The sequence below is a fragment of the Parasteatoda tepidariorum genome, chromosome 5 (assembly GCF_043381705.1).
Source record: "Parasteatoda tepidariorum isolate YZ-2023 chromosome 5, CAS_Ptep_4.0, whole genome shotgun sequence".
Classification (NCBI taxonomy): domain Eukaryota; kingdom Metazoa; phylum Arthropoda; class Arachnida; order Araneae; family Theridiidae; genus Parasteatoda; species Parasteatoda tepidariorum.
In genome coordinates, this window is record NC_092208.1 from 26,734,292 (window position 1) to 26,753,753 (window position 19,462).

General features: G+C 26.3%; 1 protein-coding gene across 1 annotated transcript in view; it reads left to right on the top strand.

The window, feature by feature from the left end:
* Positions 1-19,462, top strand: part of LOC107449047 (prohormone-1-like) — a 102,150-nt gene that overhangs the window by 17,757 nt on the left and 64,931 nt on the right. The window lies entirely within an intron of this gene.

The window sequence follows — 19,462 nt, forward strand, 5'->3', positions numbered from 1 at the left end:
AACCTGCGACGTTAATTGTAGAAGAATCAGCAGTCATAGAAGGATCACTAGTTCTATTCAACGACTCTTTTTCCTGCTCCGCTCGCTTCCGTGTTCTGTAATCACTGTAATATTGTGCATTTTTCCCCCGTGGACATCTTGAACCAGTGGAAGTGCTTGTGGTTGCCTCATCGTCTCGCCCTGGAAAATGTTTTTGTATTAGTAATGTATTTGAATGCGTCATAATGTAATTTCAGAAGAGAAAACCTAACAATCACTTGATATTCACAAGAGACGTACCTTGACATAATCTTATAAATCCGTCGCATTTTCCGTGGGATTTTTTTTACTCATTTTTCACAATTGTTATCCACTAAATTTGAAAATAAAAATTCTACCCTATTAAATTATATGTGTATCAAAACAAACTAAAAAATTATTTATAGGAAAACAATACTTTTATTATTTTTATGCTAGTGAGAACCAAAACAATATGGAAATGAATGAGGGAAAACTGGATCCTACCACGTGATTTCCCGGCCAATAAAAATGTAACGTTAAACGTTTAACGCAACCTTGTTGGAAGTCGCATAAGAAGTATAACTTCAAAAAGGATATGAATAAAATTAAGTATTATTGGCGAGGACGTTTTAAAATTATTTAGTACCGTGTATAGTTGATATAGTGTATAATCAGAAATATCAACATTTTGATCCGTATTATACTCTAGTCACCAATTTTAATACCCTTAGTCAATACAAAAGTGAAAAATCGCAAATAAAATCTGCCTTTCTTTCTAAAATTTTTGAATCTGTAATAAAAACTTAAAATCCCTACTTAAGATCTCGAGGTCTTTTACCGTCGCACCTTCTTGCGCGTGGTATAATGTTAAGAAATCCACTTTGTCAACTGTTTCTTTTAAATTTTATTTATTTTTTAATTTATTTTTAAATTTATTTTTTAGAAAATGAAACACTCTTATTCGTATTTTTATTGATAGGACGACAATTTCACGAAATACAATAAACTGAACAATATTACTTTTCAATCACATTTGCACATTTTAAACTCAAATTGTAACAAAAAGTTTGAGTTTAGAATTGAAAGCTTCCGGCTTCCCTAGATATCTAGTATCCAGAATATTATCCGTATTTGCGTTGCTTCAAAATCAAACGTCGTTAATTTGCCTCAGTACTATAGATAATGCAAATTGAGGCAATAACTCATTGCCTAAATTAATCATAAATTAAACTCAAGTGAGTGATTTGTTCCCTAAGCTATCAAGATTAGAAATTCTGTTTATTTTTAGAAAAGGGTTATCTTTAAGAATTAAGTATAACCATCATAGCCACCAGCTCAATCAATTTGTTTGTTAGCAGTACCATTATTTATTCTAGCCCAGTGATATTTTTCTTTCTTTTATTTTAGAGGGATCTAAAAACTTTTGTTTTTATTTAGTTACGTTTTTGTATTTTATTCCGCTTTTAGATATTGTATATCATTAAAAACTTAAGAACTAAATGATAAAAATAAGAATTTTTTACAAAATTAAAATACTTTTTATTATATTAACAATAAATATTTACTTGCATTCCACTCCTAAATTAACAGCTATTTGTTGAATAAATCCATTCTACAATTCCGTTCCGTAATTCTACAAGTTTTCGATATATATGGTTCTATATACATATATTTTAGATTGTCAAATGCTTTATCTGAGATTGTAAATGCTTTATTTTGAGGTTTTATCTTTGAAATTTAATGAAAATATAAAAATAAGAATTTTGAACATTTAAAGCACTCTTTCAACATTTATTTTAAAGCAAACCTGATTAGTTATATTCGAAATGTTAAATAATCATTTGTTTTCTTTAAAAAATAATAGTTATTTATAATTAACAAGTATTTAACTATTTCATACATTTTAACGCAGGAAGAGTCCAAATCCCCATTAAAATAACAAAAATATCATCATGTTTTTGATCTTACAGGCACAGTATTATTTATAAGTTAAATATTTCTGCAAGGAGAAGAAAAATTGAAATTACCGTTCTGCATGGTAATGACATTTCTAGTTTTAAAAAAAACGTAATTCTTATTATAAAAACCAAAATATACGGTATTTAAATCAGTCCTTTGGTAATTTTTCCTTTTATATGGTGACATCTTGTCAGAAACTCTGGTTTCTAAAATTATAGTTCTTATTGCCACGCATTCAGTAAAATAAGAAAAGAGTTAACTTAAACTAATAAAAGATTTTTTTACCATGTTCTAAGGTTTTACGATAAAATTATCAATTTTTAACACATTTGCCAAATTTAATCACATATTAAGAAGACATATTTACTTGCTATAGAGTTCTCATAGTGCCAAGTACTGGGTAACTTTTTCGATATTCTGACAGTTCTGATCATACAGTTTACAGTTAACCGAAGGGAAATATCTTCATTTATCTCCAACTAATCTAACAAAAATATCATTATACTTTAGCACAATGCTTTTCACGAAAAAAGATATGTGAGAGCCTTTATGAACCCTGATAATTATAAATAAATAGATTCTCATTCTCATGGCTGCAATTACCTCTTTATTTTCAATTACATAAATCTATAAACAAACACATGAATATTAAAATCTTTATTTCCTCCATTCACATCAAGTAATGTAACTTTACTTCGAGACTAGGAATTTTAATATTTTAATCCCCTGCTAAGTGCATAATGCTTTAAGAACCAAAGACCAAAGAAAACTTTAATTTGGTAAAAGGCAAGTAACAAAATGCTAATTTAATTCCGGATGTCTTAAGAGGATGATAAAACAAATATGATGCAAGTATAAACTTTAATATAGTTTTTAATTTTTCTTATTACAACCGGTTAATTGTAAATACATTAAAGTGAAGGGCTTCGAAATTATAGAATTGAAGAGGAATATTTCTTATTATTTAAATTATACTTGTTAAAGATTAAAGAAAAACGTAAAAACCCTAAAGGAAATTATTTTGATTAATAACGAAATATCATACTTAATCTTTTATAAAATTTTGAATGACTAAATTTTCAGAAAACATGGTAAAAAAAAGTTTGTAAAATAAAAAAAAGTCAAAAACTCTGAAAATAAATTGAGCAAAAAACTGTCAAAAAAAGCTCCAAAACATACTCTAATTTAAAAAGCTCGTGTACAATATCGAATTAAATTCGTCTATATTTGTTTCAGAAACGTTTCGACACATTTTTGCTGAATTTTGGAAAATCCTATTTAGCAGTGAAGAGTAATTTCATTTAAAATTATCTTGTTTATAAATAAATTAATTTCAACTTTTTTATTTTTCAATTTTTTCTTCTGAATCAATATATAAAAATAAAATGCAGTAATAACGCAAAAATACAATAACATAATATAAAAATAGAACAGCATAAATTAATTTCAGATAAAATATTGAAAAAATGAGCAAAATAACGTGATTAAAAAATAACTCAGGAAAAGTGTTTCATATACTTTTTATCAAAACTCACATCACTATAAAAACAATGATAATACTAAAATAATATTTTTTACTTTGCGTTATGCGAATCAAAACGGGGTCATAAAATTACATAACTGTAACAATATTTTATTTTGGATTAAACGCCAAATAATAATTAACATAACTTCAAAAGAAAGTAAATGTAATATGACTTCTTTGCATTTTTTAATGGTTTATTAAATATAAAAACGCTATTATAAAAACATCTTCGAGGACTAAAACATAAGCCAGAAAAAAATTATTTCTCAACAACGAAGGGGAATTCTTTTTTTTTTTTTTTTTTTTTTTTTTTTTTTTTTTTTTTTTTTTTTTTTGCTTCGGTTAAAATTATTGGATATTGTCATATCTTATGGGATTAGAGTAATTCCAAACAGAAACTTGAGATACTTTTTGGGTAGGTAAGTCTGAACTAATTACTGAAAATAATAAAAAAAGTTTAAAAAAAGGAACACGCAAATAATGATCTGAATATATATCATGCATGTTGAAGTTTAAGCAGCTTTAATTCAGCTTTTCGGTTCCCTTTTAGTTCAAAAACCAATGCGCGTAAAAATGCACGGAGAACTAATTAATAAAAGTTGCGGGAAACTCTAAGCCTGATTTTACTTTTAAACATGGCTAAAAACTATGCTCATTTTTTCGTATGGTTTCTCTAGGCACTTGCACACTAGAAAACATGATGCGAAACTACATATATAACTTAATTAAAAATCATGACCTAAATCGTTAATGCTTTTCTGTATTAAGTTATTTGTTAATATCTACTAGTTTAAAATTTAAATCTAACCGCAATATTCAACAAACTAATTTTTAAAAAACAATAAATTTCGTCGATCAGTTTTTTTTTCTTTCATAAGTGAGCGAACAACTTTTGATATAAGTATTATAAACGGAACAAAAATATAATGATATTAATAACAGCGATGGTAAAAGTAACATTTTAAACTAACCATTTTCCTTCTTGAAAAAGCTAAATTTAAAAAAAATGTTCAGAAAATTCCAGGATTAAATAAGGAAAATGTTGCAGCAAAATTTTTTATCCTAATACTGGGTTAAATGCAAAGTAAACGTGGGCTTAAATAGCGGTAATATTTAGACAGTTTCTAAACATCGTTTCGGGCTATAATTCATAAATAAAAAATTTTGGTAGCCATAAAATAATTAATTTATTATTCGTGGATTTCATTTGAATAAAAAAAATCATAAAAAGGAAAACAGTACACACTGAAAAAAGTACGGTAAAAACTATCAGAATCATGGTAAACTTCACCATGTTTTTGCCTCGATAAGAATACCAAAAGGCTGAATAATTTTTAACTCAACGCATCAGCAATTTGGTGAAAATAACAATAAAATAGGATTTTATATTTGGTATAAAGGGCATTTATTGGTTCAAATTTGCTTTTCAGTTTTGTATTTTTTATTAAATAAACCATAGTAAGAACTATAATTTTGAAAACCAGAATATCTTATAAACCGTTATCAGGCGAACTTAAATATTGCCAAATTAAATTGGTTTTATTAATTAGAATGGCTTTTTTTTTTTACCAAAAATGCCATTTCCATAAGTATAGTTCAATTTTACCAGAATGTTTCATCTTTGAGTAGACGCTACCTTAAGTTTTCAAGCAAGTGAGCTTGTTAAGCACGCAGCTATTTGCATTATATGAAAATATAATCTTCGCAACAAAAATACATATTTCTTACAAAATATGTGAAAATATGTGAAAATTCGCAACAAAACATGTGGAAGTATATGCTCGCGACAAAAATAAATATTTCAAGAAAAAATATCTCAAAGTTACATTATAAAACAAAGCAAAGGGGTTGAATACTCTAGAATACTTTCTTTTGAAGCCAACCTAGTTTCAGATCGACAAGTACAAGTTCATCTAGAAAGTAAGAACGAAAATGAGCGCAATACTGACCTGACCATATTGCCTCCTTCGATTGGTACCAGTTCGTCTTGGAAGAAGGAACGATAATGAGCGCAATACTGACCTGACCACATTACCTCCTTCGATTGGTACCAGTTCGTCTTGGAAGGAGGAACGACAATGAGCGCAGTACTGACCTGACTACATTGCCTCCTTCGATTGGTACCAGTTCGTCTTGGAAGAAGGAACGAAAATGAGCGCAATACTGACCTGACCATATTGCCTCCTTCGATTGGTACCAGTTCGTCTTGGAAGAAGGAACGACAATGAGTGCAACACAGACCTGACCACATTGCCTCCTTCGATTGGTACCAGTTCGTCTACGAAATAAGAATGGCATTGAGCGTAATCCTGCCTCGAGCGTAATCCTGCCGCTACATTGCCTCGATCATGTCATTGTCTAATATTCAGTCTAATATTCTAATATTCATTCCATAAATATAATGTCTAATATTCATTGTCAGATATTCTAAGTCATAACATCCATGTTCCCCTAGACCACAAAGAGTTGTTGTAGGAATTATTTTTTTTATCTCATGAATTATTTCCCTAAAATACAGTAATTACATTTACAAAAACATTTGAAGAATGTATGAAACGTCTAAGATATTCAGTTATCTTCTAAATTAGCTAATATTGTTTAGAGTCATATTAAAATAATATAAACAATGTTAAAATATGAATCATGCTTAATTTAAAACTAACTAATAAACTTAAAACATTATACAAATATTTATGTCCACTGAAAATTTATTAAATAAAGTCTTTAACTCTCTGACGGCAATGCACATATAAAGTTTTGTTTTTACGTGCATTTTTCACCACGAAGCAACAAAAAAAAACTATCTCTCCCATATTATCAGATAGGTGAAGAGTGTAATATCATAGAAAAATTTCTAAACACAAAATTGTTACATAGAAATGAAAATATTTCCAGCATTGCACATATTTCTGACATTCCATACTTTTCCTACATATTAAAAATATTTATATCTAAGGCCTAAAATGTGTCAAAAACCGTTGTGTAACCTAAACCTTATTTGTAAAAAACATTTTAAACAGAAATCAAACTTACTGAATAAAAGGTTTAAAAAAGTAAAATGGAATAAATCTTTGCAATACTACCAGTGGCAAATAGCATTACTTACAAATCGTCAAAAGATTTAAGCTTTTAAATTGAAAATTTTCGCTTTTTTTTCTTCGAATCTAAATAACGCCTCCAGTTTATCTACCATATGTTGATTCAAAAAAATGTGTTCGCAGAGTACCAGAGACATATTTTTGAAATATCAGAATAAAATTTGAGAGCATATTCTGAATTTTTAAAATCAGATGTGTCTTTTTCAGTGCTAAGGAAGATATTTTCAGAAATAGAAACACATTGTAAAAGTTTTTATTCACAAAAAAATCCAAAGTTACAAAGTATTTTCTAATCATTTTTCTCTTTACTTACCATAATGAAGAAAGAAATAAAATCTTAGATTTATAAATTATTCACCTTCCTGACTTGAGTAACACACTTAAAAATGTACACTGGTTGAAAACAACTTCATTTTTAAAATTATTATGTGTTCGTGATTTTTTTCGTGATATATTTTATGTATGTATATGCAGTAAGTTTTGTTATATGCATGTTTATTTCGTTTTTGCTAAACTTTTACTAGAATAGAGAGGAAGAGAGAGGTGCTGTTTGCGAAATTAAATGCTAAGGAACATAAGTGCAGAAATACAAACACAGTATAAAATATATATATACAAGAAATATATATAAGTATATATATAAGTATATATATAAGTATATATATACAAGAAACGAAAAAAAATTTGTTTTGCATCTTTAGTCCTTTTTTTTTTAAATATTTTTTTAAAAAGGAAAGAATCTAACACACACCTTATTTATAAATTATTCATTTTCGAAACTTAATGCGAGCGACAAAGCAAACTTTTAATTATTACTAACATTACGACAGCCTGTTTACTTCATTTTATAATAGTTTTACGAAATAACGTTTTTTTTTATCACTAAGTTTGGCAACATTTTAAGATTAAACACATTACATATTGAACATATTTAACAAGAATATCTCGCGCATTCTAAATAACAATCAAATAAATATAAATCAAAATTCACTACTTGCAATTGTTCAAACAAATGCCAGTAAGTGAGCTGATCCATTTTGTATTTTTAATGTTTTTTTATATTAATATAAATAGAAATGATTTTCATATTCTTTCTGATTTGTATAATTACAACTGTTCTTATCAATCGAATCAGTATTTTTTTTACCTCTTTTATTTAACAAGATGATAAACAATAAAAATGCGAATTATAGTATAGTTGCGTAAAGTTACATACTATGCACGATGGAATCATACTATGCGCAGTGGGTAGTGCATAGTGGATAGTGCATAGTGGGTAGTGCTTAATGGGTTTTCCACAACTATTTTATGACCGTCGTTAAACAGCCGACCCAATTGTATGGGTTTAAATGTTCAACTCCACAGCCTTGTAATTTTGAACCCAATCCAGAAGACAAGGAAACTTGCTAACCATAATGCATCGAGTATTGGGAGAAATTTGCCTTCAAGGAGGACTTTTTGAAGGAGCTAACCCACATTTCCGTTACATGGAGAGGAAGACCACGAGAAACTCCCACGGTTAACCAGATGGCAAGGGGTTTCTAACCCATGATCCGTCTACCACTGAGGATATTTCACGTCAGCATTGTTTTCGGTTTCAAGCCGGATGCAGAATTCGTATCGACTGGGATTCGAGCCCGGTTCACCTCACAGGAAGGCGAAAGATCTGTCCCCTGAGCCATCGGGGCTCTGCCACGACTATCGTAGTTAGTTGAAAAATATATAAGCTCGAATTGAAATTTATTGTTATTTTGTTTACATTAGGTTTGTTTTTAAGCCAACTTGAGAAAAAAAAATGAAGAAAACTACCATAATATAGTAAAATTTACCATGTTTTTGTCTCGATTGGAATATCCGATAGTTTAATAATTTTAACCGAAGCACTTTGGTAATGATTTTGATAAATTATTAATAAAATATGGCTTAAGTTGTGAAAAAATTAGTAAATGTTTTAAAATTTGGTAAATTTATCATCATACTTAAGAGCGTATTGCAAAAAACCATTTATTTGGTTCAATTTATTTTCTGTTTTGTATTTTTTACGAAATGTGTAGAAATAAAACTTATATTTTTTGAAGACTAGAATTTCCAATAAACCATTACCATATGAGAATATTACCAAATGAAGGGTTTAAATACCATATATTTTGGTATAGCAAGAAATGTGTTTCATTTTTTAGAAATGTCTGTACCATATAGTACGGTAATTTTATTCAAATGTTTTTCTACATGTACCACTACTAAACTATTACGACTAATATTTTAACAAGCTTCAACATTTTACTTCATTTTTCATCCTTTCATTTTATTCCATTTCCTCTTCAACTTCTTCATTTTAATCGGGTTTTTTTCTACGTGCGCTATTGCTAAACAATCAAGACAAAGTTTTTAACAAGCATCAATAACAATTATCTTTTGTGTTTTTCTTCTTCAGTAATAAGTTTTTTCCATGCACCACTACTGAGCTATTAGGATAAAGACTTTAACAAACTTCAACAACAATTATCTTCTGTTACTGAAACTTCTTCTGTCATAACGATACAGTTGTTTCATACGATAAGATTGCTTTCCTTTATTTTTTTCTACTTGTGCTATTACTAAACAATCACGACAAAGATTTTAACAAGCTTAAACAACAATTATCCTTTGTGTTTTTCTTTCTGGTTAGAAAAAACTAAAATTTGAATAAATGGAAAAGATACAAGCTTATTTTACATATTTTCTAAAAAATTAAATGCGGAACAAGAAAACAGAAAAAATTTAATGAAGCATTGCATTCAAAGTTAAAAATAATATTAAAAATGATTTTAAATTAATTAAATTACAAGCAACAATGATGAAATATTAAAAAAATTTATTTGTAAGATGTTGAACTAAATGAAACATAATGATGTCAAAGTTATGTGAATAAATACTAAAATAAAAATTGTTTTTTAGATGTAGTTGTTAATGTTTATTATTGAATAAAAAAATAAAAATTTTAAATATATTAAAATTAAGGTATTTCTAAAAATATGCCTTGTGACGCCTTGTTTAAGAACAAAATCTGGAGAATCCATAAATAACTTAACCATATTTACTTAACAGAAAAAATGAAATTTGAATAAATAAAAAAACTTAAGCGAAATTTACATATTTTCAAATTAAAGGAAGAAAAATAAAAAAGTAACCCTTTTTAATGAAGCGTTACTTAGCAAGTTAAAAAAAACGGTACAAACGATTTTAAATTATTCTGAATTATAATCAGCGATGCTAACTTAAAACAAATTATAAACAACTACGCTAAATTATTAAAAATAATTTCGTAAGATATATAATAAATGAACAATGAAACTTTCGTAATTATAGGAAAAATTTTTTTTAAATTTTTGAATTTTTGTTTGCATTCAGCTGTTACTGTTTATTTTTAAATATAAATTACCTCTAAATCTGGGCCTACTATTAAAAAGTAACATATTTTCAACTTATTACTAAAATAATTAGATCTTCTCTAAATGCACTGAACAAAATGTTTACATTTCAAAAAATGCTTACTTTACTTTTAAAAAAATAAGATACTTTATCTGTTTTTAACTAGGAATAAAAATTATAACAGCGTTTTAATTAAAATATATTAAAATATTCCGTTATGCTGGAAATAACAAGAATAAACTTTGTTGTTGATTAAATTATTAAATGTAATACGCAAACGTTCTGGAAGCAACTATCACAGAGCTTTAAATAAATTATACAAACATTGTATCTACCCAATGCGTATTATACCTTGATCATATAATCTAACTGTTATTGTGAAAACAGTTATTCTGCGCCATTATGTTCCCTGAATTTATGAGGAACGAGCTATGATATCAAACTCGATCGTTCTGTTCTTGACATCTCCTGTATACTAAGGTAAATCCTCATTATTGATTTACATACCATAATGGGCTAAGTACATACAATTAAAGTTAATAAATTGTGAGATCAAATAATATGATAGCAGATAACATTACTGGTATAAGATTTCTTATTAGCATATAATTAAGTAACATTTTTAAAATGGTATAAAAATATATTGAAAATGCATACACTATTTCCTTCATATTTGTATGCGAAAATTGATTAAGAAAAAAAAATCCTGATTTATTTATTTTTTATTAACACACAATTAAAAAATGATACAATGCAAAAATATTATATCATTTTTCGTTTTTAAAAATACATAAAATAGTGAAATATGGTAATTAATAGAAAATTAAAAACAGTTTAACGGATTTCTTTTTATACAATCTTCCTTATTATAAGGTTTCGACAAGACTTCCTTATTATAAGAGGCTAAACTTTAAACAATTTAAAAACTTCATACCTTAAGTACTTTTCTTATAAGTCTAAAACCTTCGATTAAAATTCTTAAAAAATAAAATTTGAAAATTGAAGTATTTAATATAAGTAAAATTTTTTCGTTATTAAATTAAATTATAAAAACAATATTAAATTTCAAAATATGAAGTTCTCGGTAATTTTTTTGGATCAAGAATCAAAGGAACAAAATCAAGAAACTGAAGCAATGTTATATATTTGCATATTTTTGAGCTTGGAACGTGAATTTAATTTTATAATTGCCAGCATTTTTTCCAACTTTATCACATCAGTTCATCTTGCTTTGGAATCTTGTTTTAATTAAACGAAGGCGGATTTCTCAGAAAACAACTTTAGTTTCAGGTTTTATACATTTCTTAATACAAAGCTTCGACATATGACAGAGGCTAAGCTTTATACCATTTAAAAACTTTCATACCTTAAGTACTGTTCTTACAAATCTAAAACCTTCGATTAAAATTCTTAAAAAAAAACTCTGAAATTGAAATATTTAGCATAAGTAAAATTTTTGTCGTTATTAAATTAAATTATAAAAACAATACTAAATTTCGAAATATAATGTTCTCGGTAATTTTTTTTGATGAACAATATTAAGAATCAAAGGAACAAAATCAAGAAACTGAAGCAATATTATATATTTACATATTTTTGAACTTGGAACGTGAAATTAATTTTACAATTGCCAGTATTTTTTCCAACTTGACCACATGAGCTCATTTTGCTTTTGAATTTTGTTTTAATTGAACGAAAGCGGATTTCTCAGTAAAAAAATTTAGTTTCTCACCATCTTGCGCTTGGAAATGTAACATGCCCTTATTTGTCTCAGTTCGCTACCACGGTTTTTCTACTTTTGTTTTTTATATCTTCTTTCAAATTTTTCGTTGATAAATTTTGCAAATGATTTTGTTTTGTTTTTTTCATTCACGTCCGGAAAGTGTTGAGAATAGGCGTTTCCTTCAGAGGCTCGGAAGATGTCGACTTTTATCACGTTATTTCTTAAACGATGTTTGGTTCACTAATGAATATGAATTTCGTCGTAATTTTTTTAGTGTTTTTCGTCTTAAGTGTTTCTTATGATACATTTAAAATACCAATGAAATGTGAACGATTAATTTAAACTCAACTAGTAATTCTTTATTATATTGCTACTATTACTTTGAGGGTATAGAAGTTCAAAATTTCTCTTTCAGTGTTTCTCACATTAATCGTACCTAAGTTAATGTCATATTAAGATGAATTTAAGTGAGCAACAAATTGAAAAAACTAAACTAGAAAATCATTGAAGTTAATAAGTTGAAATATATTTTAACAAAAACTTCCGTTAAACTGTTATTAAGTTTTCGCGTAAAAGCTGTATGCATCGTAGTATAAAGCTCTTTATGTTAAGAATAAATTATTATTATATTTTAGACTAATTCAAAACGAAAGTAATAAAATTGAAATTAAGTCTCTTAATTTCAAAATCTCTGTCTCTTCTGTCATTAAAATTATATCCCTCTACAAAAATTTCGTCTAAAAGCGCAGACCTAATATTTTAGCTGACTCATTAAATATATTCTCTACATACTTTGGTTTAAGGTCAGTAATTATTTAACAACTATTTAGCTTTTTAAAAACTTAAAAGAGCAAGTAATGTCAAAATAACTTGATTATAAGCAAGTCGGTGTTGTTTACTCTAACAAAGTTTAAACTGACTAAGATCACGTTTAATATTCATAACAATTTTGAAACAAACTGTAAATTTTCCCCTTTTACTTAGACAAATAGTTTTTCAGATGAAAGCAATATTCAGTTTATTTATGTTATTGAAGCTAAAAGCTTAAAAATTTTTAACACTTTTTATATTGTTTACCATATGTGCTCATAAGCAATTTCGTTTCACAAATTTCTTTATTAATGCACAATTGTTAAATTATTTTCTTTCAAAAAATTGTAGATTATACATTTAAATGTTTATTTACTATACTGATGTGTGATGTGTGCAATAGTATAACCTTTTTTGGATTGTAATTTTAGAAGAAATAATTGCTTAGAAAATTTTTGAACAATTAGATATATTTTTTGGATTACGTATGTCTGCAAATTTGTAAAAGAAAATTTGATTTCTGCAGAACATAAATATGTTTTTTCAAATAATTATTACATTTATGGTCATAACTTTTTAAATTCTGGACTTTAATTTCTTTTAAAACTTTGTATATAATGTTCATCCCATTATGTTCAAGTAATGCTCAGTTCTATTGATTATACTTTCATTTATTTCCCATTTTGCTTAATTATTTGATTTTAGGAGTTTGCAGAATGCATATTTCAATTTTCATTTATTGTACTGATATGTTATGTGTGCAATAGTATAATCCTATTTCGATAACACTATTTAGAAAATTTCTGAACAGTTAGACAAATTCTTAATATTGATTACGCATAAATCAGTAAAAGAAAATAAATTTTTCCAGATCAAAAATGTACTACCTTTTTAATAAAAATTGTTACATTTATATTGATAACTTTTCAAGATCAAGATGTTAAATAATTTACTTTTTTTTAAATTTTGTATATAATTTTTAGCAAGTATTGTTCAGTGCTATTGAATATACTTTTATTTGATATTAAAAGTAGTTATTATATTGATATGTGTGAAACAGACATATCTGCATTAGACTTATCTTTATTTTAATCCCGTATTACTTTAGATTAGTTTTAAATTGAACGTAAAAATATGCTTAAAATTAAAAGGCTAGAAGATTTATATTCTCATGATTATAGATTATTCTTCAATTCATTTATTTTATTACCGTTTGATGTATGCAATGATGTTATGTAGATTACATTATTTATAAGATATTTAAAGCCATTTTTTTCATCATTTAAGTAATTCCTTTTCGTTACAAGTATTTTTGTCAAAATGCAAAATTTTTCCACTTTTGATTGCATAATTAATCTTTTTCTAACAATTTTTTCCTAAATTTAAGATGTAAAATTATTTACTTTTTGANTCATCATTTAAGTAATTCCTTTTCGTTACAAGTATTTTTGTCAAAATGTAAAATTTTCCACTTTTGATTGCATAATTAATCTTTTTCTAAAAATTTTTTCCTAAATTTAAGATGTAAAATTATTTACTTTTTGAAGATTGTAGATTAAGATTCCGTTTTTAGAGATTATTCTGAGGTGTAGAATTGTATAGTCTTATGCGTTAAAATATATATTTTGGCACATACTTTATTTTAACAACGTATGGTTTAAAAAATATTATTTTTATTTTTCATTGAAGTGACCAAATTGTGTTTAATAATTTTATTTATCATAATAAATTATTAAAAAATTTTTTTAATATTGTATGCTATACTTTGATATCTATAGTAATTCATGATGCATGAATTAATATATGTTGCGGTAAATAATAAAATTTGCTAGAACACTTAATTTTGCTCGTACTTTATTTTGATTTAGTTGAAGTCAGGAAGCGATTGTAAAGTAAATATTTTTTCATGATGATATTCATATTAAAACTAAATTGCAAAAGGTATTTTTAGAGTTGATTTGCAAACAATTTTTATATTTAATCTGTATTCAGCGTAATTTGATTGAAACTTGGGAAATAAAAAGTAACTTAAGAAGTAAAAACCAAACTGTACTAATTAAGTTCAATAGAAAGTTTCTTTTCTTACGTCCCTTGAGAAAATGTGACAGTCCATGAAAAAGTGCCCTTTATTCGTAAACACAGTTCCCGTAAATATGGAAGATTAGAGTCTTTTCTTAAGGTTAAAAAAGGTTAATGCGGCTCTTTCTAGTCTAAAAGTAAAACTGTTAAGCTAAAAGGAAATTACATTTTCGGTATTATTACCTCATGCTTAATATGATCAACAAAAAACAGACTGTTTAACTCTAAAAGTTAATCATGGGCACGAACGAAATTTTCAAAAGCTTGGCTGAAAAATATTGGCCGGCATCAAAGTTGCTCTAAATATGGCATTAGAATATAAAGCTATTAATTATATTTACATAAAACAATTCAAAAATCTATAATTTTTTGAAATATTTCTTTTTCTAATACAATAAAAAAAATTTATAAAATCTGAAAACTTTCAAAATGAAATGTTTCTATGGATCTTTGATTATTATATTTGACTTTCAAGAAAACTCAATATTCCGTCTGTTTAAAGCTTCTAAATTCTTTAAAAATATTTCTTGGTTATTGCTTGATTATATCATATTAATCTTGATCAAAACAAAATTGAATTNAATAATAATTTTTGAAATTTATGCTGCAATTAAATAGCATAATTAATTTATAAAGTATATACATTGTATCAATACAGTTTTTATCATTTATAAATTTGTAATATTTATATCATTTTCCTCATAATTTGTAGAAACTTGTTTTTATTGACGTAAAATTAAAATATTTTAATTATAATTTAATTAGAAAACTTGAATAATAAAATTTTGAAAATTAATTGTATATTAAATTCTATTTATTTTATAATGATGATTTTATGAGGAAGTTGGATGAACATTTAACTTGAAGTTAAATTCAAATACATTAGTTTTGATATAAATGAAATAATTAAATAATGACAATCTATTCCATTTCGAATATTTACTTACTGTAAGATATAATTCAAAGCAAGCATTATTCATTGAAAATATTAATTTCTATATTGTACTTAAACCAAATATTAACACCTACATTTCATTTAGAATTAAGAAGTATTAAATTCATTTCATTTTGTTGCATGTATTTATAATGATTTATTTGATTTCAGTGAGAGAACGTATTTAAGTTATAATAGTTCATCTAAAATAATCAAATAAAAGGCCATTTTCAGTTACGAAGCAATATTTGATGGTAAAACTAATAAAGTACTTAAACATACAGTCTGAAACAGTTTATTATTTAACAAGTCTAATACTACAATATTTTAAAGTATGTGCTTAAATGTGCTTGTATCTGAAAGTACTCTCTAAAACAATTTTATTACATTCATCTAGTTTAATTTAAAACATAAAACAGAAGATAAAAAATAAAATTAAAGTTTGATTTAACTATGAATAAAAATTATTACCAAAACCCTAAATATTAGTCAATCAAATATATTAACTTCCCAAAGAATCATTTTTTTTATTTTGCTTTTATTTAATTTTAGTTATCTGGTTAATTTTTTTCATATTTTTGTTTTTAAGAGGGCAAAACTGTGATTTATCTTATAGTATTCCTAAAATAGTTTAACCTGCAACTAGTTAATTGCAACTATTTTTTAAAATTTTATTTACGTTTGTTATCAAGCCATTGAAAAAAAATTTTAAGCTCTATTTTCTGTATCACAAAAAATTTATACACTGATTAAATGGACTTTGACTTGTTGAGAATGTAAATGTAATGCAAAAAATTATGAATTTTAGCATTAAATTTTAATTTTTTCTCAAATTATCGAAATTAAACCCGAATTAAAATGAATCGAAATAATCATTTTTGTACTCTGTAAATTAAATGATAATTATCACAACTTTCCAGGCACCTAAAATATAGATTTAATTTATTCCTGGAATTCACTTATAACATATATATATATATAATTCCGCGTGGATATAATATATTCATTTACTTATTTTTCTTGCTTCAAAATTAAACTAGAAAAATTGAAAACAGTGAAATAATAGACAATGCTATGGTAAAATTTTATAATTTTTTATCAGAATATGATTTTTTTTTTGCATAATTAAATAATTTGCTGAATTTCAAAAAGAAATATAAAAAAAAGTGTTGTTGAAAGTTGAAAAAATATTGCAATATTACTTATTCTAATTAAAAAAAATATTCTTTTCCAATACCTAAAATACTAATTTATTTAACTAAGGCTATATTTATTTAACTATTTAATTTAGCCAAACTTTTTAATGAGAAAAAAGAAAATTTAATCAATTAAATAGTTAAATATTCCATTCTCAAAAATTTTGGACCATACTTTTTCCTCAGTATCAAAGTATCAGTACCATAGTATAGACCAGTGGTTTCCAACTGGCGGCCCGGGGGCCACATCCGGCCCGCGAACTAAAATATATTAGTTGTCATTTTTTTGCGAGCAATTTTCGTAAAAAAAACCATATGGGCTTAAAATACTTTTCTCGTTAATACTTCTTCGTTTCTGTGAAATTTATCATACCAACGGTGCAAAAAAAAATTATTTCTCAGATTTTGCATCCAAGTAAATATTTATTCAGATACAAAAATAATCGTGTATGTTGCTCTTTTTTATTTCATTTTTATTTGTATTTTGTGAATATCATAAGTGTATCAGATATTTCTAATACACACATTAGCATGTGTGTATCAGAAATTGTCTCGAAGAAATTCTCCGTTTTAACTTTTTTAAACCACTCATTTCGGACGAAAATATTTACTCACACATTTGTCAATTTTAAATTTAAAATGCAAATATCTATTCTCTGGTGGTTGCAGCAGACAAACCTCAATTTTGTTATTGAACATCTTGTGTGCTACTATGTAAGTTCTAATTGCAACCTTTTTAAAGTTTAATATCTTAACAATCTGTTGCACATTAACTGTTTAATACATGGGTGCACATTAAAGTTATTGTAGCCCGAATTTTTTAGTTATTGTAGCCCGAATTTTTTAATTTGTAATTCAATACTTTTGTTTTGTACAACTTGGAAAAATACTGACAGTATTATTTAATGTTCCTTCAAACATAAAAGAATCCTACATAAAATTTTGCTAAAGTTGCGGCCCGCCATTTGATTTGTGTTTTTAATTGTGGCCCCCGGTCTCATGTAAGTTGGAAGTCCCTGGTCTAGACTTACATAAATTTCAAGCATAATTTATTAATGCATGAAAAGATGATATTTTCAGTTTTAAAAATTAGTTGAATTTTAGGTGGCAAATTCTTTTTTATCGGCATTCTTTAACCCACTGTCTGTTTAACAAATTGACAGAATTCAGAGAATACAACTATTTAAGTGCAGAACCGTCAGTGGGTGAAAAAATATCACAATTCCGATCACCTATCAGTAAATCTTCCTTGTTTAGTTTGGGAAGTATCTAAAATCCCAATTTATTTAATTAGTGTAAACTTTTTAATGAACACACCTTGATTATCAAAACACGTGCGTTAGGCTTAACTTCAAAGAACTACTTATCTTTTCTTGGTTCAAAATGAAAGATATAGAAGGGACATTAACATTGGCATCATACGCTGGTGTTTAGAAAACTCTAGGCTATTAACGAATCTGATAACAGCTTCCAAAACTAAAATGTTATGGACTCCCGCTGGCAGCTTGTCCTTGGTGTAAATGAGTATCTTTTATATTATCTCGGTAATGGAAGATCAGTGTGGGGAAATTTTTAACTTAGTTTATAACCGCAATGTATAATTAAGTACTCTTGTTATGCAACTTCCAGCACAAGATTTTATCTGTACAAAATAATCTTTGATTAATATCTGAAATTGGAATTATTGCCTCTCGTTAAAACAGGATAAAAATTGCTGAAAATAATGTTTTTCCCTAGAGTCGAAAATTAAATATCATTAAAACGAATTTTTTTTTCAAACAATATTTTTGAGCAAATTATAATGTGATTTTTTTTCTTTTTAAGAAATAGAAACAATTGAAAATTAAGTAATTATTTCAATTCAGAAATTTATAATTCAATGTCTTCTGCATTTTTATATTGCATAAAAAGTTACAATGTAAAAAATTTCGGTTCAATTTACTGTAATAAGCACCGACATGCTAAGTGCCACTTTTCATTATTGCTTAATAGTTTTGATAATTACCTGAATTTGCTGTTAATAGCACGCATTAGAATTGCTGAAACTTAATCAAAATTGCTTAAACTCAATCGAAATTGCTGAAACCTAATCGAAATTGTTGAACTGCTGCTAATATGCAACAAAAAGTGGCATTTAAACTAAACATTCTTTGAAACAGTACTTTCAAGAGCATTACAATGCTTGATTTTCCCATTTTCAAAAATATAAATTTTGAAAGAATATTAATTTTTATTAACAAACTTTATAATGAAATCTCTTCTGCATTTATTATATTACGTAAGTCATACTCTATACAAAATTCCGGATCAAATTTTGTTAAAAAATACCGGTACTTTTACCGGGACATGTTACGATATGTAAATCTGAATCTGACATTCCAAACAAATCTGACTTACCGTCACTTTAAAATTCCGTTACTTATTGTTAATCTTTAAAGTATACAAGATAGCAAATAATTTAGAAAATGACATATAAAAGCTTTACTTTTTTCCATCAATATACTGTTTATTTTGCCTCTTTTATCTCCAATTGTTTCAAAATTATTGAATTTTGAAACCAGGTGCACTGTCACCGGACACCTTGTATGTTAAAATAATGTAAATATCACTAAATCACTCTTATTAATTTACACTGTATTTTGAATTGTCAAAATGATTGTTGAACATTAAACACAGAATTTTTATAGAAACATTTTATAAATGTCTTTATTTTAATCTAATTTAAGG